The sequence below is a fragment of the Delphinus delphis genome, chromosome 2 (assembly GCF_949987515.2).
Source record: "Delphinus delphis chromosome 2, mDelDel1.2, whole genome shotgun sequence".
In the NCBI taxonomy this organism is placed as follows: Eukaryota; Metazoa; Chordata; class Mammalia; order Artiodactyla; family Delphinidae; genus Delphinus; species Delphinus delphis.
In genome coordinates this window covers 4662921-4685195 of record NC_082684.1, presented here as the reverse complement: position 1 = coordinate 4685195, position 22275 = coordinate 4662921, and the positions used below count along the sequence as shown (strand labels likewise).

At 34.6% G+C, this 22275-nt stretch overlaps 3 long non-coding RNA genes, 14 other non-coding genes and 2 pseudogenes across 17 annotated transcripts; all 19 read left to right on the top strand.

Annotated features, from left to right (window-relative positions):
• Window positions 1–89: 89 nt before the first annotated feature.
• Window positions 90–161, top strand: LOC132421419 (small nucleolar RNA SNORD113/SNORD114 family). Its single transcript, XR_009518672.1, has one exon. It is a non-coding gene; the product is annotated as a small nucleolar RNA SNORD113/SNORD114 family (small nucleolar RNA).
• Window positions 162–1034: 873 nt separating this feature from the next.
• On the top strand, window positions 1035–1133 carry LOC132421439 (small nucleolar RNA SNORD113/SNORD114 family; annotated as a pseudogene).
• Window positions 1134–2017: 884 nt separating this feature from the next.
• LOC132421413 (small nucleolar RNA SNORD113/SNORD114 family) lies at window positions 2018–2093 on the top strand. Its single transcript, XR_009518666.1, has one exon. It is a non-coding gene; the product is annotated as a small nucleolar RNA SNORD113/SNORD114 family (small nucleolar RNA).
• A 1088-nt stretch (window positions 2094–3181) lies between these two features.
• Window positions 3182–6090, top strand: LOC132419408 (uncharacterized). The gene is made up of 3 exons (XR_009518189.1): window positions 3182–3265; window positions 4491–4564; window positions 6006–6090. It is a non-coding gene; the product is annotated as an uncharacterized lncRNA (long non-coding RNA).
• On the top strand, window positions 3618–3689 carry LOC132421415 (small nucleolar RNA SNORD113/SNORD114 family). The gene has a single exon (XR_009518668.1). It is a non-coding gene; the product is annotated as a small nucleolar RNA SNORD113/SNORD114 family (small nucleolar RNA).
• Window positions 3915–3986, top strand: LOC132421416 (small nucleolar RNA SNORD113/SNORD114 family). The gene has a single exon (XR_009518669.1). It is a non-coding gene; the product is annotated as a small nucleolar RNA SNORD113/SNORD114 family (small nucleolar RNA).
• On the top strand, window positions 4903–4975 carry LOC132421420 (small nucleolar RNA SNORD113/SNORD114 family). The gene has a single exon (XR_009518673.1). It is a non-coding gene; the product is annotated as a small nucleolar RNA SNORD113/SNORD114 family (small nucleolar RNA).
• Window positions 5823–5899, top strand: LOC132421402 (small nucleolar RNA SNORD113/SNORD114 family). The gene has a single exon (XR_009518656.1). It is a non-coding gene; the product is annotated as a small nucleolar RNA SNORD113/SNORD114 family (small nucleolar RNA).
• A 303-nt stretch (window positions 6091–6393) lies between the features above and the next one.
• On the top strand, window positions 6394–6466 carry LOC132421437 (small nucleolar RNA SNORD113/SNORD114 family). Its single transcript, XR_009518688.1, has one exon. It is a non-coding gene; the product is annotated as a small nucleolar RNA SNORD113/SNORD114 family (small nucleolar RNA).
• Window positions 6467–11318: 4852 nt separating this feature from the next.
• LOC132419407 (uncharacterized) lies at window positions 11319–14537 on the top strand. The gene is made up of 4 exons (XR_009518188.1): window positions 11319–11408; window positions 12273–12356; window positions 13674–13750; window positions 14456–14537. It is a non-coding gene; the product is annotated as an uncharacterized lncRNA (long non-coding RNA).
• Window positions 11728–11800, top strand: LOC132421394 (small nucleolar RNA SNORD113/SNORD114 family). The gene has a single exon (XR_009518649.1). It is a non-coding gene; the product is annotated as a small nucleolar RNA SNORD113/SNORD114 family (small nucleolar RNA).
• Window positions 14070–14145, top strand: LOC132421401 (small nucleolar RNA SNORD113/SNORD114 family). The gene has a single exon (XR_009518655.1). It is a non-coding gene; the product is annotated as a small nucleolar RNA SNORD113/SNORD114 family (small nucleolar RNA).
• A 631-nt stretch (window positions 14538–15168) lies between the features above and the next one.
• LOC132421391 (small nucleolar RNA SNORD113/SNORD114 family) lies at window positions 15169–15237 on the top strand (annotated as a pseudogene).
• A 767-nt stretch (window positions 15238–16004) lies between these two features.
• On the top strand, window positions 16005–16076 carry LOC132421423 (small nucleolar RNA SNORD113/SNORD114 family). Its single transcript, XR_009518676.1, has one exon. It is a non-coding gene; the product is annotated as a small nucleolar RNA SNORD113/SNORD114 family (small nucleolar RNA).
• An 894-nt stretch (window positions 16077–16970) lies between these two features.
• On the top strand, window positions 16971–17043 carry LOC132421433 (small nucleolar RNA SNORD113/SNORD114 family). The gene has a single exon (XR_009518684.1). It is a non-coding gene; the product is annotated as a small nucleolar RNA SNORD113/SNORD114 family (small nucleolar RNA).
• Window positions 17044–17340: 297 nt separating this feature from the next.
• LOC132419409 (uncharacterized) lies at window positions 17341–18321 on the top strand. The gene is made up of 3 exons (XR_009518190.1): window positions 17341–17398; window positions 17546–17628; window positions 18160–18321. It is a non-coding gene; the product is annotated as an uncharacterized lncRNA (long non-coding RNA).
• On the top strand, window positions 17966–18037 carry LOC132421366 (small nucleolar RNA SNORD113/SNORD114 family). Its single transcript, XR_009518628.1, has one exon. It is a non-coding gene; the product is annotated as a small nucleolar RNA SNORD113/SNORD114 family (small nucleolar RNA).
• A 2105-nt stretch (window positions 18322–20426) lies between the features above and the next one.
• LOC132421463 (small nucleolar RNA SNORA79) lies at window positions 20427–20572 on the top strand. Its single transcript, XR_009518709.1, has one exon. It is a non-coding gene; the product is annotated as a small nucleolar RNA SNORA79 (small nucleolar RNA).
• Window positions 20573–21653: 1081 nt separating this feature from the next.
• On the top strand, window positions 21654–21727 carry LOC132421441 (small nucleolar RNA SNORD113/SNORD114 family). The gene has a single exon (XR_009518691.1). It is a non-coding gene; the product is annotated as a small nucleolar RNA SNORD113/SNORD114 family (small nucleolar RNA).
• Window positions 21728–22275: the final 548 nt, after the last annotated feature.

The following is a 22275-nucleotide window of genomic DNA, read 5'->3' as shown; positions in this document are numbered from 1 at the left end:
TGAACCATATATTATTTTTATTATTACCAATTAATTAATGATTTAATCAATACAAATATAGAAATGATGGAAGAAAAGAGACTCAGTGATGGACCAATGATGATGAACGTGACGGGAAGAGTCCTGAACGATGAAAACATGTCTGAAACTCTGAGGTCCAACCCAGACCCTGGTAGTCTCTTCCTTCTGGTGAAACTGTCTCTACAGAGAGATGACAGGAATATAAATAGATCATATCTTTGTATGGATTTCACAGACTTAGATTTGTTATTATTAACGGATCTGTGTTAGAACCTTTAAGCAAATATAAATAAACGTAAGGAAAAATAAGGTGAAGCATTGTCCAAATGTGAATGTGTTTTGTTTGGCAAAAGATACTGTTAACAAACATTGAAAACACTGCTGCCCATTAAATAAATGGGTGAAGGTCACCTCTTGGACCAAAGTTAGATAGAAATGCATCAGTAAAGACAGTTTAATTGTTCTGCCTCAGACTAAAGATTGAGTGTTTTTTCTTTTAACGGGATAAGAGAGAAAGAAAAACTAATAATACCTAACTACTGAGTAAATAAAATGCAGAAAACAAGGATCAGTGGCGATTAGGTCTCAATATTTTTATCATCTTCCGTGTTCTGTACTCCTCAGAATGAAGGCAGTAGAGATGATTTAGCATCTTCCATGGACAGGAGCTCTGTTGCCTCTGTATAATAGGAGCATGGAGATTTATGTGAGTAACAGTTGAAATTCTCTGTTTTTTTATTAAAGTAATTTACTGTATTATTAAGAAGTGTGGAATATAAGTAAAGAAGGCAGCTACATCTCATTGTTGAGTATTGTTATACAAACTATTATATTGATTAATGCACATATGGAAAACAATGTATTAAAGAGAGATATATTTAAGTACAAATTATTCTATATACATCAAGCCTTTTCTTGTTTCTTTTTTTTGAGTTGTACTGCCAAAATTATTGGTGAATTTTTTATTTAATCAATAAAAAATAGAAATATATGTAGGAAAATAGGAACAATATTGGATCAGTGATTATTTCCGGTCATCATTATGAGTGGTATATGGTGAATATACCAGTATATTCTGGAACTCTGGAGCACTGAGGAACTCTGAGGTCCAATATTAAATTAATTGAGTCCATGCTCAACTCGAGAAGGCATCCTATAAACAGATGTCAAGAATAAAGGAGGGGCTTATTTGTGGTCTTTGTGTTCATGGATAGTCATTCTTTTATTGTAATTGGAAAATGCTAGAATCTGTAAATAAATATATAATTAAAAATAAAGATGAATGGAGTAAAACAATTTCCAATTACTGAAATACGTGCTGAGCCAAGAAATATTATTAATGTACCACGGACACCCTGAATTTCAATTAAAAATGAATGGTACCTGCCTGTTACCACTTAGGGTAAGGATGGAGGTGCCAAGAGAAGTGATGGACAATCTTCATCATGTAGCGCAGTGTCAAGATCAAAATGGTTCGTTTTCATAAGATTTCACATATCTGCTACATTAGGGATAGCTTACATAACAATGTGAATGTGGAAGCAGGGATGAGTGGATTGTCTCCACCATTTTTATCTTCTGCTTTGTTTTATACTCTTCAGAGTGGACACACTGGACCAGAAATGAGGATTCTTCCTCGAGTGCCAGCCTAGGATGGCATCTTGGTTGTAAGAGCCAGAACACCCATGTGAGCATCATCTAGTTCCTAGTCTGGGGGTGGGTGGATTCTCTAAAAGTAATGACTGTGCTAACAAAATGAGTGAAAGAAAATTAAAGGAGGGCATCTTTATCCCACTGATAAACAAGGAACTGTTGTGAAGCAAAAACCCGATAATAAATATGAGAGAGATATGATGACGTGAGAATGGTTCTAGAGACAGGTGAGTGATATCGAGGCCTCGCTGGATTTTGCAAACCCAAGAGTGCCAAAATTGGCATTAGTGAATTAACGTAGGAATCAGTGAACCATATAGAATGAAGAGAAGGTCATCTTTTCTGTATCGATGACGGTAAATGCCAGCGTATGAGTCATCGATGACGAATAATTACGTGTCTGGAACTCTGAGGTCCAATACACAAGAAATGTGGTCTTTCTCTTCATGCGTTTTCATTGGTTATGCTAATTGATTCAATGAAAGCATCAATCAACAAATCTGCCAATCCATGGTGTGAAAGTCTCAATCTCGGTCATCACCTTCTCTGGTACTTTTCAGAATAGAAGCTCAAGATGATTTCAGCCTGCATTTTGATCAAGGTCCTCCTTTTCAGGTTGCTGTGGGACAGAGACCCGGGTGGGGTCCTGTCTTGGTTTGGGGAATTGGTTCAAGTGTTTTCATTGTATTCTCAAACGTGATAGATATCATCAAAAGGTTAACTATGGCCCAATGATAAATATGATATGAAACCTTATGTTGATTTATTGATAATATATAACATTGATATTTATTAATGAAAGGTATAATCTATTTTGGTATTAATTAGAGGCAAGTCAGGGGTATTCGAGTGTCTTGTTCTTTGTTAATCATGTATTTATTTTATTATTATCAATGAATAAGGATTTAATTGATACAAATATATAAATGAATGAACTAAAACTAGGTCTCAAATGAACCAGTGATGATTAGCAGGTGAGTCATGGATGACAAATGAAAAAGGTCTGGAACCTTGAGGCCCAAGACATTCCATACTCTAGTTCTTTGTTTATTTCATCCTATGGACAGACGTTATGAATGTTTAAAGTTCAAGTTCTAAGGTTGAGTTTTAAAATTATTAATACATCAGTGAGAGTACCTTTAAAGATATAGATAATAGATGAAGAAGAACAGATATATTATTGTCTAATTGTGAACATAAATGGTGAGGAAAGAAATATTAAGAGAAATTCCCAACACTGGTGCCCATTATGAAATCAGTGGATGAAAGATGTTACCTCTGTGGCTAAGATTCAGATAGACTTGAAGTATTGGAAGTCGATTTTGTTTTTCTGAGTCAGTGTCAAGTATTAGGTTTTTCTTTCTTTCAGGAGAAAACAATGTCTACATTAGAAAAAGCTATACATTCCTAAAGGTCTGGGTAAACGAGACATAGAATGCAAGAGTCAATGACAATAAATTTTCTTTCCTTTATTTTTCTCATTGACTGTACTTCATATTGTTCAAAATGGACACATTCACGCTGATGAAGCATTATTCTGTGGTGATGCACCTTATGATTGCATTTCTGGGTTAGAAGCACAGAGACCAATGTGAGTAATAGTCAAATTTCTTGTCACAGTTTTGTTGATTTCTGTTTGTTTGTTTTTGTTTGTGTGTGTATTCATTGTATTGTTTGAATGTTCCATATAGAATAACAGAAGGCCAAGTGTAGCTCAGTGATAACTATTGAATTTTATGACACATTAATTGATTACTGCATCAATGAAAAACAGCATCTAATTTAAAAAAAGGGATACGTTGATGTGAGAATGATCTATGTACAAAATAGGGATATCATGACTCTTCTAAGATTTTGTGAATAATAGGGTTTTTTTAGTTATTATGAGTGCATTACTGAATTAGTCAATGAACAGAATTGAGCAAAGAAAAGAGACTCAATCATGGACCAATGATGATGATCGTTTCGGGAAGAGTCCTAAACGATGAAAACATGTCTGGAACTCTGAGGTCCAATGCAGACATAAGTAGTATATTTCCTCTGATGAAACTTTTTCTGTTGAGAGGTTTCAGGAATATAAACAGATCATATTCTTGTATTAATGTGTTAAAGTAAGAATAATTCTTTATACATCAAGGCTCTCTTTGTTTTTTTAAAATTGTACTGATTAAAATTATTAGTGAATTTGTGATTTACACAATAAAGAAATAGAAATATATGTTGAAAAAGATGGACAGTATTGGTCTGATGATGACTATCCGTGGCATATGGGTTGTGTACGATGAATATGTGTCTGGAGCTCTGAGGTCTGATGCAAATGGAATCTAGCCCATTGTCCTGGTTGAAGTGACCTTATAGGCAGTGGTTAGGAATATACAAAGATCTTTGTTTCAGTAATTATTACCGTGCGTTTTTTCTATTTTTATAATTGAATCAATGAAATAGTCAATATACAAATGTGTAGAATAAAAAAGTGATGAAAGTGAAGCCTTTTTCAATTATAAAAATATGTGGTTAGGCAAAAGTTACTATCATATAGTAATACATTAATAAATATTGAAAAGACTGATAACCATTGAGAAAGATGTGGTATAAGGGTGTTACCTCTTTGGGTGATATAGAAAGTGACAGGTATTGGTTACTGACTGAGTCAGTTACAACTTTGACATTTGATTTATTAAGGGAAAAAGAAACAAATATTACCATAATTTAGTCAATGCCTCAATTACTGTGCAAATGAATAGTGTGATATTTGGATCAATGGAAAGCGTATATCTCAGTATTTTTTATCACCTTGTCTGCTTGTTATTCTTCAGGATGATGTTCCTGCTATTTCAGCTTCTGCCGTGCTCACTTGTCACACCGCCCCTGTGTCAGGAAGGAAACTAAGGTGAGCAATGGGCAAGGTTGTTGTCTTGGACTGGTGGTGCGTTTGAGGGTACTCATGGTGTTATTAAAACGTATTACATTAATCAAAAACTTACTCATAGTTCAATGATAAATATAAGAAATATTCTTTTGAATAATTGATAATGGATAGGATTGAGGTTGAAAATTGGAAGAGATGGGCCCTTAGTGGGAAATGATTCTGTAAACTGAGGTTAGGGGTATTGAAGAGTCTTATTCTTGGAATATTTAGTGAACCATATATTATTTTTATTATTACCAATTAATTAATGATTTAATCAATACAAATATAGAAATGATGGAAGAAAAGAGACTCAGTGATGGACCAATGATGAATGATCGTGACGGGAAGAGTCCTGAACGATGAAAACATGTCTGAAACTCTGAGGTCCAGCCCAGACCATAAGTAGTCTCTTCCTTCTGGTGAAATTGTCTCTATAGAGAGATGACAGGAATATAAATAGATCATATCTTTGTATGGATTTCACAGACTTAGATTTGTTATTATTAATGGATCTCTGATAGAACCATTAAACAAATACAAATAAACATAAGGAAAAATAGGGTGAAGCACTGTCCAAATATGAACGTATTTGGTTTAGCAAAAGACACTGTTAGTAAACATTGAAAACACTGATGCCCATTAAATAAATGGCTGAAGGTCATCTCTTTGACCAAGCTTAGATAGAAATGCATCAGTAAAGACAGTTTAATTGTTCTACCTAAGACTATAGATTAAGCTTTCTCTTTTAACAAGATAAAAAGTATAGAGAGAAAGAAAAAGTAATAAATACCTAAATACTGAGTAAACGAAATGCAGAAAACAAGGATCAGTGGTTATTAGGTCTCAATATTTTTATCATCTTCTGTGTTGTGTACTCCTCAGAATGAAGGCAGTAGAGATGATGTAGCATCTTCCATGGACAGGAGCTCTGAGTAACAGTTGATGTTCTCTGTTTTTTTATTAAAGTAATTTACGGTATTTTTAAGAAATGTGGAATATAAGTAAAGAAGGCAGCTACATCTCAGTGCTGAGTATGAATATATGAACCATTATATTGATTAATGTATATATGGAAAACAATGTATTATCGAGGAAGATATGTTACAGTAACAATACTTCTTTGTACACCAAGGCTCTTCTTGTTTTATTTTTTGAATTGTACTGCTGAAATTATTAGTAGATTTTTGATTTAATCAATAAAGATATAGAAATGTATGTAGAAAAATAGGACCAATATTGGATCGATGATGATTTCTGGTCATCATCAATATGAGTCATATACGATGAATACATGTCTAAAACTCTGAGGTCCAGTATTGAATTAAGCTAGTCCATTCTCAACTTGAGAAGGCATCCTATAGACAGATGTCAGGAAGAGCATCTCATTTTATTATCATCTCCTCTGCTTTATATTCCTCAGAATGGACGCACTGGAGCTGATTGAAGCATCTTGCGTGGTCACGAGCTCTCTGGTTTCATCTGTGCTGTAGGAGTATGAAGACCATGTGAGTAATAGTCAATGTTTTAATTTCAGTGGTTTGTTTAAGGTTATTCATGTATTATTCAAAATATGAAATATAATCAAAGAAGGAAAAATGCCATGTTAGTATCAGAGTGACATGAAATGTTATGTTGATTAATCTATAAATGTATCCTTGAGGTCAGTTTTTGAAACAGAGTTAGTCTCTGGAAAAGATTTTAGAGATAGATATTGACAATATTTTAGTTTATTTTTTATTTCTGTGTATTTAGCAATGAATTTATCGATAAACAGATGTTTATGCGAATGAAAAGAAAGAGGGCTTTCATGCGCCAGTGATGATGAATGGTAGCAGATGAGTCTGGATAATGAGTAATATATGTCTAGATACTGAGGTCCAACAAAATACCTAGTGTATTTCTTATATTTCATGTTAAGATATACCCAGTATACGTATTTGGTTCATAGATTTAGATTTATTATTATTAATGGTTTAATTATAAAACCATTAAATAAATATAAATAACAGGTAAAGAAAAAAGGGTGAACTTTGTCTAAGTATAAACATGTGGCGAGACAAGAAATACTATTAATAAAATTGAAAACACTGAAACTCAGGAATAAATGTATCAAGAGCATCGCTTTGACTAAGGATCATATCAATACAGATAATTAAGAGTCAATTATATTGTTGTGGGTTTGTCTCAAGTTTGCTGTTATTCATTTTGTTAAGATAAAAATATCTCTACTGTGTATTCCATGCAAATGGGAAACAAAAGAAAGCTGGAGTAGCAATTCTCATATCAGACAAAACAGACTTTAAAATAAAGACTATTACAAGAGACAAAAAAGGACACAACACAATGATGAAGGGATCAATCCAAGAAGAAGATATAACAACTGTAAATATTTATGCACCCAACATAGGAGCACCTCAATACATAAGGCAAATACTAACAGCCATAAAAGGGGAAATCAACAGTAACACATTCATAGTAGGGGACTTTAACACCCCACTTTCACCAACGGACAGATCATCCAAAATGAAAATAAATAAGGAAACACAAGCTTTAAATGATACATTAAATAAGATGGACTTCAGTGGTATTTATAGGACATTCCATCCAAAAACAACAGAATACACATTGTTCTCAAGTGCTCATGGAACATTCTCCAGGACAGATCATATGTTGGGTCACAAATCAAGCCTTGGTAAATTTAAGAAAATTGAAATTGTATCAAGTATCTTTTCTGACCACAATGCTATGAGACTGGATATCAATTACAGGAAAAGATCTCTAAAAAATACAAACACATGGAGGCTAAACAATACACTACTTAATAACGAAGCAATCACTGAAGAAATCAAAGAGGAAATCAAAAAATACCTAGAAACAAATGACAATGGAGACACGATGACCCAAAACCTATGGGATGCAGCAAAAGCAGTTCTAAGAGGGAAGTTTATAGCAATACAATCCTACCTTAAGAAACAGGAAACATCTCGAATAAACAACCTAACCTTGCACCTAAAGCAATTAGAGGAAGAAGAACAAAAAAACCCCAAAGTTAGCAGAAGGAAAGAAATCATAAAGATCAGATCAGAAATAAATGAAAAAGAAATGAAGGAAATGATAGCAAAGATCAGTAAAACTAAGAGCTGGTTCTTTGAGAAGATAAACAAAATTGATAAACCATTAGCCAGACTCATCAAGAAAAAAAGGGAGAAGACTCAAATCAATAGAATTAGAAATGAAAAAGGAGAAGTAACAACTGACACTGCAGAAATACAAAAGATCATGAGAGATTACTACAAGCAACTCTATGCCAATAAAATGGACAACCTGGAAGAAATGAACAAATTCTTAGAAATGCACAATCTGCCAAGACTGAATCAGGAAAAAATAGAAAATATGAACAGACCAATCACAAGCACTGAAATTGAAACTGTGATTAGAAATCTTCCAACAAAAAAAAGCCCAGAACCAGATGGCTTCACAGGCTAATTCTTTCAAACATTCAGAGAAGAGCTGACACCTATCCTTCTAAAACTCTTACAAAATACAGCAGAGGGAGGAACACTCCCAAAATCATGCTACGAGGCCACCATCACCTTGATACCAAAACCAGACAAAGATGTCACAAAGAAAGAAAACTACAGGCCAATATCACTGATGAACACTGATGGAAAAATCCTCAACAAAATACTAGCAAACAGAATCCAACAGCACATTAAAAGGATCATACACCATGATCAAGTGGGGTTTAACCCAGGAATGCAAGGATTCTTCAATATACTCAAATCAATCAATGTGATACACCATATTAACAAATTGAAGGAGAAAAACCATATGGTCATCTCAATAGATGCAGAGAAAGCTTTCGACAAAATTCAACACCCATTTATGATAAAAACCCTCCAGAAAGTAGGCATAGAGGGAACTTTCCTCAACATAATAAAGACCATATATGACAAACCCACAACCAACATCGTCCTCAATGGTGAAAAACTGAAGCATTTCCACTAAGATCAGGAACAAGATAAGGTTGCCCACTCTCACCACTCTTATTCAACATAGTTTTGGAAGTTTTAGCCACAGCAATCAGAGAAGAAAAGGAAATAAAAGGAATCCAAATCGGAAAAGAAGAAGTAAAGCTGTCACTGTTTGCAGATGACATGATACTATACATAGAGAATCCTAAAGATGCTACCAGAAAACTACTAGAGCTAATGAATGAATTTGGTAAACTAGCAGGATACAAAATTAATGCACAGAAATCTCTGGCATTCCTATACACTAATGATGAAAAATCTGAAAGTGAAATCAAGAAAACACTCCCATTTACCACTGCAACAAAAAGAATAAAATATCTAGGAATAAACCTACCTAAGGAGACAAAAGACCTGTATGCAGAAAATTATAAGACACTGATGAAAGAAATTAAAGATGATACAAATAGATGGAGAGATATACCATGTTCTTGGATTGGAAGAATCAACATTGTGAAAATGACTCTACTACCCAAAGCAATCTACAGATTCAATGCAATCCCTATCAAACTACCACTGGCATTTTTCACAGAACTAAAACAAAAAATTTCACAATTTGTATGGAAACACAAAAGACCCCGAATAGCCAAAGCAATCTTGAGAACGAAAAACGGAGCTGGAGGAATCAGGCTCCCTGACTTCAGACTATACTACAATGCTACAGTAATCAAGACAGTATGGTACTGGCACAAAAACAGAAATATAGATCAATGGAACAGGAGAGAAAGCCCAGAGATAAACCCACGCACATATGGTCACCTTATCTTTGATAAAGGAGGCAGGAATGTACAGTGGAGAAAGGACAGCCTCTTCAATAAGTGGTGCTGGGAAAACTGGACAGGTACATGTAAAAGTATGAGATTAGAACACTCCCTAACACTGTACACAAAAATAAGCTCAAAATGGATTAAAGACCTAAATGTAAGGCCAGAATCTATCAAACTCTTAGAAGAAAATGTAGAACACTCTATGACATAAATCACAGCAAGATCCTTTTTGACCCACCTCCTAGAGAAATGGAAATAAAAACAAAAATAAACAAATGGGACCTAATGAAACTTAAAAGCTTTTGCACAGCAAAGGAAACCATAAACAAGACCAAAAGATAACCCTCAGAATGGGAGAAAATATTTGCAAATGAAGCAACTGACAAAGGATTAATCTCCAAAATTTACAAGCAGCTCATGGGGCTCAATAACAAAAAAACAACAACCCAATCCAAAAATGGGCAGAATACCTAAATAGACATTTCTCCAAAGAAGATATATAGACTGCCAACAAACACATGAAAGAATGCTCAACATCATTAATCATTAGAGTAATGCAAATCAAAACTACAGTGAGATATCATCTCACACCAGTCAGAATGGCCGTCATCAAAAAATCTAGAAACAATAAATGCTGGAGAGGGTGTGGAGAAAAGGGAACCCTCTTGCACTGCTGGTGGGAATGTGAATTGGTACAGCCACTATGGAGCACAGTATGGAGGTTCCTTAAAAAACTACAAATAGAACTACCATATGACCCAGCAATCCCACTACTGGGCATATACCCTGAGAAAACCATAATTCAAAAAGAGTCATGTACCACAATGTTCATTGTAGCTCTATTTACAATAGCCAGGGCATGGAAGCAACCTAAGTGTCCATCGACAGATGAATGGATAAAGAAGATGTGGCACATATATACAATGGAATATTACTCAGCCATAAACAGAAACAAAATTGAGTTATTTGTAGTGAGTTGGATGGACCTAGAGTCTGTCATGCAGAGTGAAGTAAGTCAGAAACAGGAAAACAAATACCGTATGCTAACACACATGTATGGAATCTAAAAAAAAAAAAAAAAGGTTCTGAAGAACCTAGGGGCAGGACAGGATAACGACTCAGGATACTAGAGAATGGACTTGAGGACATGGGGAGGGGGAAGGGTAAGCTGGGACGAAGTGAGAGAGTGGTATGGACATATATACACTACCAAAGATAAAATAGATAGCTAGTGGGAAGCAGCCGCATAGCACAGGGAGATCAGCTCGGTGCTTTGTGACCACCTAGAGGGTTGGGATAGGGAGGGAGATGCAAGAGGGAAGAGATACGTGAACATATGTATATGTATAACTGATTCACTTTGTTATAAATCAGAAACTAACACACCATTGTAAAGCATTGTAAAGCAATAAAGATGTAAAAAAAAAAAATGCTGAGTAGCCAGGGGCCACCGGGAGGTGGGAGAAATGGGAGATGTTAGTCAAAGGGTACACATTTCCCTTACACAATGAATAATATCTAGGGATGTAATGCACACCTTCGTGGCTATGGTTAATAATACTCTATTTTGTTCTTGGAATTTGCAAATAGAGTAAGTCTTAAGTGCTCTCATCACACACAAAGTCAACTATGTGAGGTGATGGGTGTGTTCATTAACTTGATTTTAGTGATCATTTCACAATCTGTATGTGTGTTAAATAATGTTGAATAGCTTTAAACATCTTTTTGTACAATTTAGACATGAACAATTTTTATTTGTCCATCTTAGCTCAATAAAGCCGTAAATTTAAAAAACAAAAACAAAACAAACAAACAAAATCTCCCTTGTGAATAATTTATAAATACCTAAATGCATGAGTAAATGAAATGTGGATATCAAGGATCAATGGGGATTATACTTAAATCTTTTTTTATCATCGACTTCTTTGTACTTTGCAGAATGGAAACACTTGAGCTGATTTAAGCAGTGTACCGTGATGGTGACCTCTGTGATTGCATCTCTGTGTTAGGAGAACAGACACCAATGTGAGTAACAGTCAAAGTCTTGTATGGATTTCAGTGATTCCTTTCAGGGTATTTAGTGTGTTATTGAATAGTACCATATATAATAAGAATGGCCAACTGTAGCCCAGTGATAAATACTGAATTAATATGTAACATAAAAACAAAGGATATAAACAAAGAGATATACTGATGTGTAAATAATTCTATTATATATACAGAATAGGGATTTCAGGGCTTTTCTGGCTTTTTGCGAATAATTGGGTTTTAAAATTATTCTTAGTGAATTAATGAATTAGTCAATAAACACTGTAGAAATGAATGAAGAAAACAGGTACAACATTGGATCCATGATGACTGTTCGGTGCGTTATGAGTTGTGTATGATGAATACGTGTCTGGAACTCTGAGGTCCAATGCAAATGGATTCTGGCCCATTGCCCCTATTTCAGGTGATCCTATAGACACATGTCAGGAGTATACAAGGATCTTGTTTTATGTTCCTTCATTTTCTTTTTATAATGGGATCAATAAATAATAAATAGATAAATAAAGATGAAGGTGGTGGAACTTTCTCCAATTATAGAAATATGTGGTTAGGCAAGAAATACTATCAACATATATTAAAAACAAATATATGTTAGGAAACATATGGTACAAGGGGGTTATTCTTTGACTAAGGATGATATAGTTATTGATAAGTCAAATTTTCATGTTCTCTGTCATTGTCAAGATCGATATTGTTCATTTACTTAGGAGAAAATAAAATACAAATTATCCCAATTCACTACCTACCTAAATGACTGACTAAATGAAATGTGGAATTCAAGGACTAATGAAAATATCTTAACCTCTTTTTTTATCTTCTACTTTGTCTTGTGCTCCTTAGAATCGTTGCAATGGGCTGACTTAAGTGTTCCACCGACGTCACGAATCCTGTGGTTGCGTCTGTGTTAAGAGCTTGGAGAGCAAAGTGAGTAATAGAATTATTTTCTTGGTTTTGTGGTTTTGTTTTTTATAAGATTTTCACTGCATTCTTAAAACCTGTGAGGGACTTCCCTGGTGGTCTAGTGGTTAAGACTTCGCCTTCTATTGCAGGGGGTGTGGGTTCGATCCCTGGTCAGGGAGCTGAGATCCCACATGCTGCGGGGCCAAAAAACCAAAACATAAAACAGAAACAATATTGTAACAAATTCAATAAGGACTTTTAAAATGGTCCACATCAAAAAATCTTTAAAAAAAAATGTGAAATATAATTGATGATTGTCGACCATGGCTAAACAGTAAAAGTAGGGTTAATATGAAGCATTAATAAATTTATATAGGATTCATATTAATGAATCTATATAGGAAACTTTGAGGTCAATTAATGACAGTTTCTGTGGGAAGTAATTCTATAGACAAATGAAAGAGCCAAGGACCTTGTTTGTTTTAAGTTTTTGTGACCGTGAAGCATTTATTTTATTATTATTAGTGAATTGATGAATTAATCAATAAAAAGTGTTGACGTGAATGAAGGTAATGAGGACCAAGTCTGCATAAACAATGATGACTTGTGGTATGAGTCTTTGATAAGGAACACTACGGGTCTGGAGTTCTGAGGCCCAACACAAAACAAACCTAACATTCTCCCCTCTTTTTTTTTTTTTTTTTTTTGCGGTACGCGGGCCTCTCACTGTTGTGGCCTCTCCCGTTGCGGAGCACAGGCTCCGGACACGCAGGCTCAGCGGCCATGGCTCACGGGCCCAGCCGTTCCGCGGCATGTGGGATCTTCCTGGACCGGGGCACGAACCCGTGTCCCTTCCTTGGGCAGGCGGACTCTCAACCACTGCGCCACCAGGGAAGCCCTCTCCCCTCTTTTGAAGTGATCCTGTAGGGAGATGCCAGGCATATATGAGGATCATGTTCTTAGTCTTAGTGTACAGAAATACCTAAAAGTATTATCATTAAGAAATCAATGGCAGGATAAGTAAATAAATAGGTAAGTAAATAAATATGAAGAGCAGAAACACTGTTCATTGTCGAAAAGTATTATGAAGAAATCTGATGATGTAAATTGGGATGGAAAATAAAATGATCAAGTGTATATGTCTTTGAGAATAATAGTGATAATTGTCATTTACTGATTCAGTTACAACTTTGACATTTGATTTCTTAAGAGCAAAATAAATAAATCTTACCATAAATTAATAAATGCCTAAATGACTATGCAGATGAGTTGTGGAAACTTTAAATCAGTGGAGAGAAAGTCTCAACACTTTTATCATCTTGTCTGCTTCATCCTCTTCAGAACAGATGCTGGAGATGACTTCAGCTCCTGTTGTCATCAAGATCGTCTGCTGCTTCCTTGTGTGGAAAGAGACCAAGGTGAGTAATGGTCCACACTGTTGTCTTGGATTGGGTCATGTGTTTAAGGGTATTTACAATATTATTAAAAAGTATTAAATTCATTAAAATATTCCTAATGATAAATAGGATATGAAACATTATGTTGATTAATCAATAATGTGCAGGATTGAGGTCTATTAATGAAAAAGGTATAGTCTGTGTGGAAAATGATTCTGTAAACCAGTGTTAGGAATCTTGTCCTAGAGTTTTTATGAACCATGTATTATTTTTATTCTTATCAATGAATTCATAATTTAATCAGTACAAACATACAAATGAAGAGAAACAGACCAAATCATGGACCAGTGGTGATGTCTGATGGCATAGGAGTCATGGACGATGAAACAATTTGTGTCTGAAACTCGGAGGTCCAACACAGAACAAAATTAACCTGTTCCTCTGTTGAAATTGTTTCTATAAAGAGATGTGAGACATATACAAAGATCATATTCTTGTATTCATTTCATAACTTAGATTTGTTACCATTATGGAATTACTATAGAATCATTAGACAAATACAAATACATACAGTAAAAAATAATAGGGTGAAGCATTGTCCAATTATGAATGTATGTTGCGTGGCAAAAGATATTAATAAAATTGAAAACATTGATACCTATTCAGAAAAGGTGATTAAGTCTCATTTTTTTAATTGTCTGCTCCGTGTTGTACTTCTCAGTACAGATGCCCTCGAGGTGCTTTCAGCATCTTCCACCCTCATGAGCTCTACGGTTGCCTGTATATACTAGGAAGACAGAGATTAATGTGAGTAATAGTGAGGTTACTCTCTCGGTTTCAGTGTTGTTGTTTTTTTAAGCGATTCATTTAAAAGTGCAAAATAAGGGGCTTCCTTGGTGGCTCAGTGGTTGAAAATCTGCCTGCTAATGCAGGGGTCACGGGTTCGAGCCCTGGTCTGGGAAGATCCCACAGGCCGCGGAGCAACTAGGCCCGTGAGCCACAGCTACTGAGCTTGCACGTCTGGAGCCTGTGCTCTGCAACGAGAGGTCATGATAGTGAGAGGCCCGCGCACCGTGATGAAGAGTGGCCCCCGCTTGCCACAACTAGAGAAAGCCCTCACACAGAAACAAAGACCCAACACAGCCAAAAATAAATAAATTAATTAATTAATTTTTTAAAAAGTGCAAAATAGATTTAGAGAATGCAACTCTATCTCAGTGATAAATATGGGATAAAGTTATCATATCAATGTATATATGAAAAACTGAGGATAATTAGTGAGAGATATACTGTTGTGAGAATAATTCCATATATAGATTCGAGACACAAAAAGTATTCTTGAGTTTTGGTGAATCATAACATTTTAAAATGATTATTAATGAGGTAATGATTTAATCAACAAACCTATAGAAATTAATGAAAAAAAGGAGGGGCAATATTGGATCAGTGATGACCACTGATGGCGTATGAGTCATATATGATGAATGTGTGTCTGGAACGTGGTCCAACCTGAAAAAAATCTAGTTCATTATCTCTGTTTCAATTGACACTTTAAACTAATGGCAGGAATGTATGAGGAAAAATAATATTATAATTTGGAATGGACAGTAAACGTACCGTGCGTGTTTTGCCAAGCGTGTTTTGTCTTTGACAAAAGGATGATAACAGAACCTTGTAAGTAAGAGTCAGTTATTGTTGAGTCAGTTTCCAGTTTGACAGTTTGATTTATTAAGAAGAAATATATTAACCTATTTTAATAAATACCTCAACAACTATATAAATGAACGGTGTAGTCTATAGATCAATGGATAGAATGTCTTATTTTTTTTATCATCTGCTCCTCATTTTGCTCCTCAGAATGGACCCACTCGAGCTTATTTAAAGGTTCTTCCAAAGTCACAAGCTGTATGGTTGCATCTTTGTATTAGGAGTGTGGAGAACAGCATACTAGTCAAAGTTCTTGACTTGGTTTGAGTGTTTTTTTTAAAAACAACTATTCACTGTATTATTAAAAAGTATTGAATATAATCAAAGAAAGCCAACCCTACTGATGCTTAATATCAGAATAATATGAAGCATTACATTGATTAATCCATAAATGGAACATTGAGTTCAGTTAATTGAAAGAGATGATTGAAATGAATGAGTCTATAGGTGGATGTTATGAGATATTCAAGAATGTTATTCTTGTCTTTTTTTGGTGATTTACATGTATTTCCTTATTAGTGAATTAGTAAACAAATATTGGTGACATAAAGAGCAAGTTGGCCAATCATGGTCTAATGATGATGACTAGTGTATGAGTCATATGCGATGAATTCTACGTGTCCAGAAGTCTGAGGATCAACACAAAGGGACTCTGTCTATTCATCATATTTTAAGCGACTATAGATAGATTTCAGGATTATACAGTGATCTTTTTCTTGGTCTTTGTGCTCATGAATTTTAAAAATATAATTATAAAAGAATCCATGGCAGAATAAATTAACAAATGTGTAAATGAATGAAGATGAAGAGGGGTGAAGCATTGTTAATTAATAAAATATTTAGTCAGCAAAATGAATATTAATATATACTGGAATAGATAATAAAATCGACCAAATATATTATGTCTTGAACTAAATAAGCATGATATTGACAGGGATAAGTAGTAGCCAGTTATTGCCCTGAGTCAGTTGCATGTTTGATATTTATTGTATTGAAAGAAAAATAAAAATTACTGTGAATTAATAAACACTTAAATGACTATGTACATGGAGGATGGAAATTGTGGATAAATGGAGAGAAGAGAATATCTCAACTTTTTTTTATCATTATGTCTGCTTGGTACTCTTCAGAATGGATGCATTGAGCTGATCTTAGGTTCTGTCGTGATCAAGATTATGTTGCCTCTGTGTCAGGAAAGGGAACAGATGAGTAGTAGTAGTCAGAGATCTTATTTTTGGTTTCAGTAATTTGTTTGAGTATTCCTGGCATTGTTAAAAAGTACTAAATATAATGAAAAATTATCCATAATAGATAATAAGATGTCATAGGAATCATCGTGTTGACTAATCAATGTTGAAGTCACTTAATGAAAAAATATAGTGTATATGGGAAAAGATTCTGTAGACAGACTTCAGGAATATTTAAGGATCTTGTTCATGTGTTTTCTTAAATAATTTGATTTTTGTTAAAATCCATGAATGAATTATTTAATTGATACCAATGTAAAACAAGTGAAGAAAACGAGGGTCTAATGTGGACCATTAATGATGTCTGGGGCATGTGAGTCACGGATGATGAGTAGTATGTGTGTGGAACTTGGGGTCAACCTGAGATCTAGTCTATTCCCTCTGTTTGAGATGATCCTATAGACAGATGTCAGCAATATACAAATATCGTGTTCTTATTTAGATTCATAGATTTAGATTTGCTATTACTAATGAATCAATCATAGAACCATTAAGCAAATATAAATAAATAGATAAAGAAGAGGAGGGTGAAGCATTTTTCAACATGAACATATGTGGTGACACAAAAAATATTGCTCATAAAAGTTTTCATGTTAATATTGAAACGTTCCTTAAGAAATAAATGATTCAAGAATGTTACCTCTTTGGTTTAGGATCATCTGGACACTGTTTTATAAGAATCAGTTTTTTGATCTGGATCAGTTCCAAGTTTAAGGTTAGTCCTTTTTTGTTAAGGAAAAATATATATTTATGCAAAATTAATAAATACCTCAATGAGTAACTGAAATGCAGAAATCAAGGATCAACGGAGATGAGGTCTGAGTTTTTTTGATTTCTCTTTGTCCTGCTTTGTACTCTTCAGAATGAATGCACTTGAGCTGATTTAAGCATCTTCCATTGTCAGGAGCTTTCTGGTTACATCTGTGTTTGGAGCATGAAGACCATGTGAGTAATAGTCAAAGTTCTTGTCTTGCTTTGGTTGGTTTGTTTAAGAGTATTCAAAATATTATTAAAAAGTGTGAAAAATAATCAAAGATGGTCAACTCTAGACTAGCAATAAATATGAGATTGATATGATGCACTGTATTGTTTATTGAATGTTTGTAAAACTGAGGATATAGTGAAATATATATTGATGTGAGAATTATTCTGTGTACAGATTATGTATGTAAAAACTCTTCTTGGGTTTTTGTGAATCATAGTGATTTAAAATTGTTATGAGTGAATTAGTGATTTGATCAATAAACACATAGAAATGAACGAAGAAAAAGAGGGGCAATACTGGATTGATGATGACTACTGGTGGCGTATGAGTCGTACATGATGAATACGTGTCTGGAACTCTGAGGTCCAACCGGAAAGAATTACCATAAACTAATAAATATTAAATGACTGAGTCCATGAAAGGTGGAACGCAAACAATCAATGCATAGAAGGTCTCAAACTTTACTTTTTGTTCTTTTTTCTACTCCTCAGAATGGTCACTCCTGCACTGATTCCAGCATTCTACTGTGGCCTCAAACTCAGTTGTCTTAGGAACATGGAGACCAGTGTGAGTAATAGTCAAAGTTCTTGTCTTGGTTTGGGTGGTTTATGGTGGTCAATGCATTATTAAGAAATAGGAAATATAATCAGAGCAGGGCAACCATAGTCCAATAATGGACATGGAAACATGTTGAGGTATCCATGTATGAAACACTGAGATCAATTCAAGAAACAGATCTAGTGTCTAGGAAATGATTTTATAGATCTACATTAGGGATACTGAGGTCCACCACAAGAAGAATCTAGTCTATGTCTGTATTGGAAATGATCTTATAGACAGTTGTTTCGAATATTCAGTTATCCTGTTTTTGCGCTTTTGTGGGTCAAGGATAATGATTATATTAGTATAAGTGAATTAATGCATGGAGGTTTAAAAAATAGGAATAAGTGAATAAAAACATGGCCAGTCCTGGACTAACTATTGCAGATGTGATGAAACAAGTATCAGTACTAATCTATTTTTGAGGAGTTGGGATTCATGTTCCTTATCTCTCAGAATGCAGCACATACAGACAGATGCATGAATTGTCAATGTTCTCATTCTGGGATGTCTTTGGTCTACTGGTTGTTTGTTTTATTACTAATTCGGAAACATGTTTATAAAATTAAATAAAAGATTAAGTGCCGTTTAAATTAAAGAAGGCCAGTGATAAAAGTTTGTTAGGCAGCATGAGCTATTGTGCTCACTGAATTCCATTGCAGAGTTACCCAGTCTGTTATCAGCTTGCTAATGAGCAGCAAACTGCGCAAGTATTACTATTATTCATGCTATTGCATTGAGCGTGTGCAGTTTTATCATTACAGTGAATAAATGGATAAGTTAATAACAATCACTAGCTCAAAGGGACAAAGTGTGGGCCAGTAATGAGCGTGTCTTGAAATAATTATGATTTAACCAGTTCCATTCAGTTGATGTCCCTCTTAGGGCAGAAATTCTGGCCCTTGCTAGTTTGGGTAAGAAGAACATTGATACATACAGTAGCATTTCTGTTCAGGGTTTTGGAGGTTTTAAACGTTGTTCCACTTCTTTAAAAAGAATGAATAGTTTCCGAATTAATTTATGAATAAATAAATAAATAAAGTAGGATTTAGTATTGTTCATTGGTATGAAATTACCTTGGAACAAGGGCTGAGATGAATCTAATTCTGCACAAGTAAGCCTCAGAGATTCAGGTGGTTGTATGTATGTGTGGAGCATAGAGACGGATGCTCACAGGTGCTCCTGTCCTTGATTCAGGTACTGGATTCAAAGGTATCCCTTTTTTATGTAAACTTTATCATTGAATTAATTAAATTAAAAGAGGGGTTACTTTTTTGCCAATTGTAGCAAGTAACATGGCCCAAAGTTTTAAGGTTAATCTCAACCTGCTCACCCTGCATCCATTAGCGTATTAGAGCAAAGTCAAGATCTAGGCTGCTTCATTCTTTTTAACATTTGCTTTCTAGTCCCCAGAATGTCTTCTCATGGTTAAACGTCATGGCTGGGGAGTCTCTGGGTAAGAAGCCTATAGGCCTGTATACGTGGTACACAAAGTTCTCATCCTTGGGTGGGTAGTTTGCTCATGGGTGTTGGCTGTATTACAAAAAATGGATAAATGCCTATATATGAACACAAAAATTTAAAAGACCAGAGATGAGAATGAATTACACATCAAGGATTAGTATGTAACCAGTCAGTACAACTGTTGAACTATATATTTTTAAATATCGTCCTAAGACACTGAGGTTCATTAATAAACAAACAAATCAGAGGTGTTACCTGTTTGGGATGAAGGTCATTTAGACAGAGAATAGTCATAGTCAATGTTCTTGGTCTAGAGCAGTGGTGAGTTCTAGTTTATTTAATTAAGAGCAACAGAAATAAATAATGAAATGAATTAATACCTAAATAGCAAGTCAATCAAGTGGAAAACACGAATCAGTGGAGAGAATTTTGCATATTTGCCTTTTTGGCCAAAAGATATTCTGTCCTATTTTATTTAATATTTTTAAAGTTATAAAAGAGTCCGTATTCATTTCCTCCCCCGCCCTTTTTTGTGCTCTTTGCTTTGTGCTTCACAGAATGGACATGAGTGGATAATCATTTTGTAATTATCAAGACCTTCATGGTTCAATGTGAGTAATGGTCAAGTTCTTGTCTTTGTTGGGATAGCTTATTTACAATATTCAGTGTATGATTTAAAAGTATGGAATACATTTGATGGCTGTTTCTCTCACTACTTTACCTCTTGGGTAGTGGGATTTTAGTCCATCATATAGCAAGTTGATCTGTTTTCACTCGGAGCACCATGCGGATGGATTGTCTGTCCGATAGTGACTCCTGATTTTTGCAGATCGAACAATTGAAAAAAAGAAAGTATGGAATATAATCAAAGAAGGCCACATAAGGACCAATGATAAGATTGTGTCGTAAACCAAAGTTCGTGAAGAATCTGATTCAGCACAACAGACACCTTTTAAAAAATGAAGTTCTACAAACGTATGAACACCAAGGAGGGTAAGGGGGTTGTGGGATGAATTGAGAGATTGGGATTGCCATCTATACACTAATATGTATAAAATAGATAACTCATGAGAAGCTGCTGTGTAGCACAGGGAATTCTACCTCACTTCGCTGTATGGTAGAAACTAACACAACATTGTAAAAGAGCTATACCCCAATTAAAAAAAAAAATGAAGTTCTGACTTCTTAGCTCTGTGGGTAAGGGACCTAGAGTCTCTTGTCTGGAACACTCATAGTTCTTCTTATATTGGGTGTTCATTTACAGGTGCTTATTGTGTTATTAAAATGAGTAACTGAATACATTAATTAATAAAATGGAGGTCCATTCATGAAGCAGAGATAAGAATGTGGCATAAATCATTGTTTACAATTAATTGTTGTCATGGTTACCTCAGGTTCACTAAATTAAAACCCCAATCCAGGCCTTTTCATTTGTCAGCATCTTACATTCCACAGGATGGATGAACTATAACTAATTAAATTATTCTCCAATCATGAAGATATTTGCCTAATCCCTCTGGGGGAGGACCATATCTTGCCATGTAAGTAATAAAGTTCTTGGTTTGGGTGGTTAGCTCATGGGTTTCCGTTGTATCATTAAAAAAGAATAAATGTAATTAAAATTAAATGCCATGCATCGACCTACAATGAGAATGTGTTATGAGCCAAAGTTTATGATTAATGCAATTTAGCACAAATGAAGTACAAGAAAAAAACTTAACTTTTCCCATTCATTTCAAAACTGAAATGTCCCATTTTATGTTTGTCCCATTGATTATTTAAACATCCCCCTCTTGATAAAGATCTAGGCTGTTACTCATTTAGGAAGTCAGTACTCTAGTTGTTGAGTAGGACAACAGTTTCATGGTTGTTCATTGTAACATCTAAAAATTGTTCATATTAAATGCAGAAGGGCCACACCTGGACCAATGATGTGAATGGAATGCATCTGAATAAAAATTATGATCAATCATTTTTTGAACAACTGAGGTCCATGGCAAAAAGAGAACTAGTGTATGACTTTTTTGGGAATGATCTCAGGAAAGTTTGAGAATCTAGTTCATAGACATTGGTTTTATACTATTAGTGAATAAATGAATGGATCAATAAACAAATACATTCAAAAGAAAAGAAAGAGAGGTCAAAACACGGACGAATTTTTAGGATGTGTTATAAAATAAGGAATATAATTACTTCAGTTCTGAAATATGTTGGCCCAATAAGAAAACATATACATAAAGTTGTTACCACTTTGTGTAGAAAGCAGCTAGAAAGAGGTATTTAATAATCAATGTTCAGCTTTTAGTCTGAAGTGGGTTACTAGATGTTTGATTCATGAAGGAAACAAAATTAGAATTAAACAAATGGTTAACTAAATGAAAGAGTGCAAAGTAGGAACCAATGATCAGTGCATGTTATTCTTTTTTCCATCTGCTTTGTGCCCCAGAATGGCCACACCTTGGTTGTTTTAGTCATTATTTCATGATGAAGATCTTGACTGTTACCTATGTGGCCAAGGAGAGTATAGATCAGGGTAAGTAAGA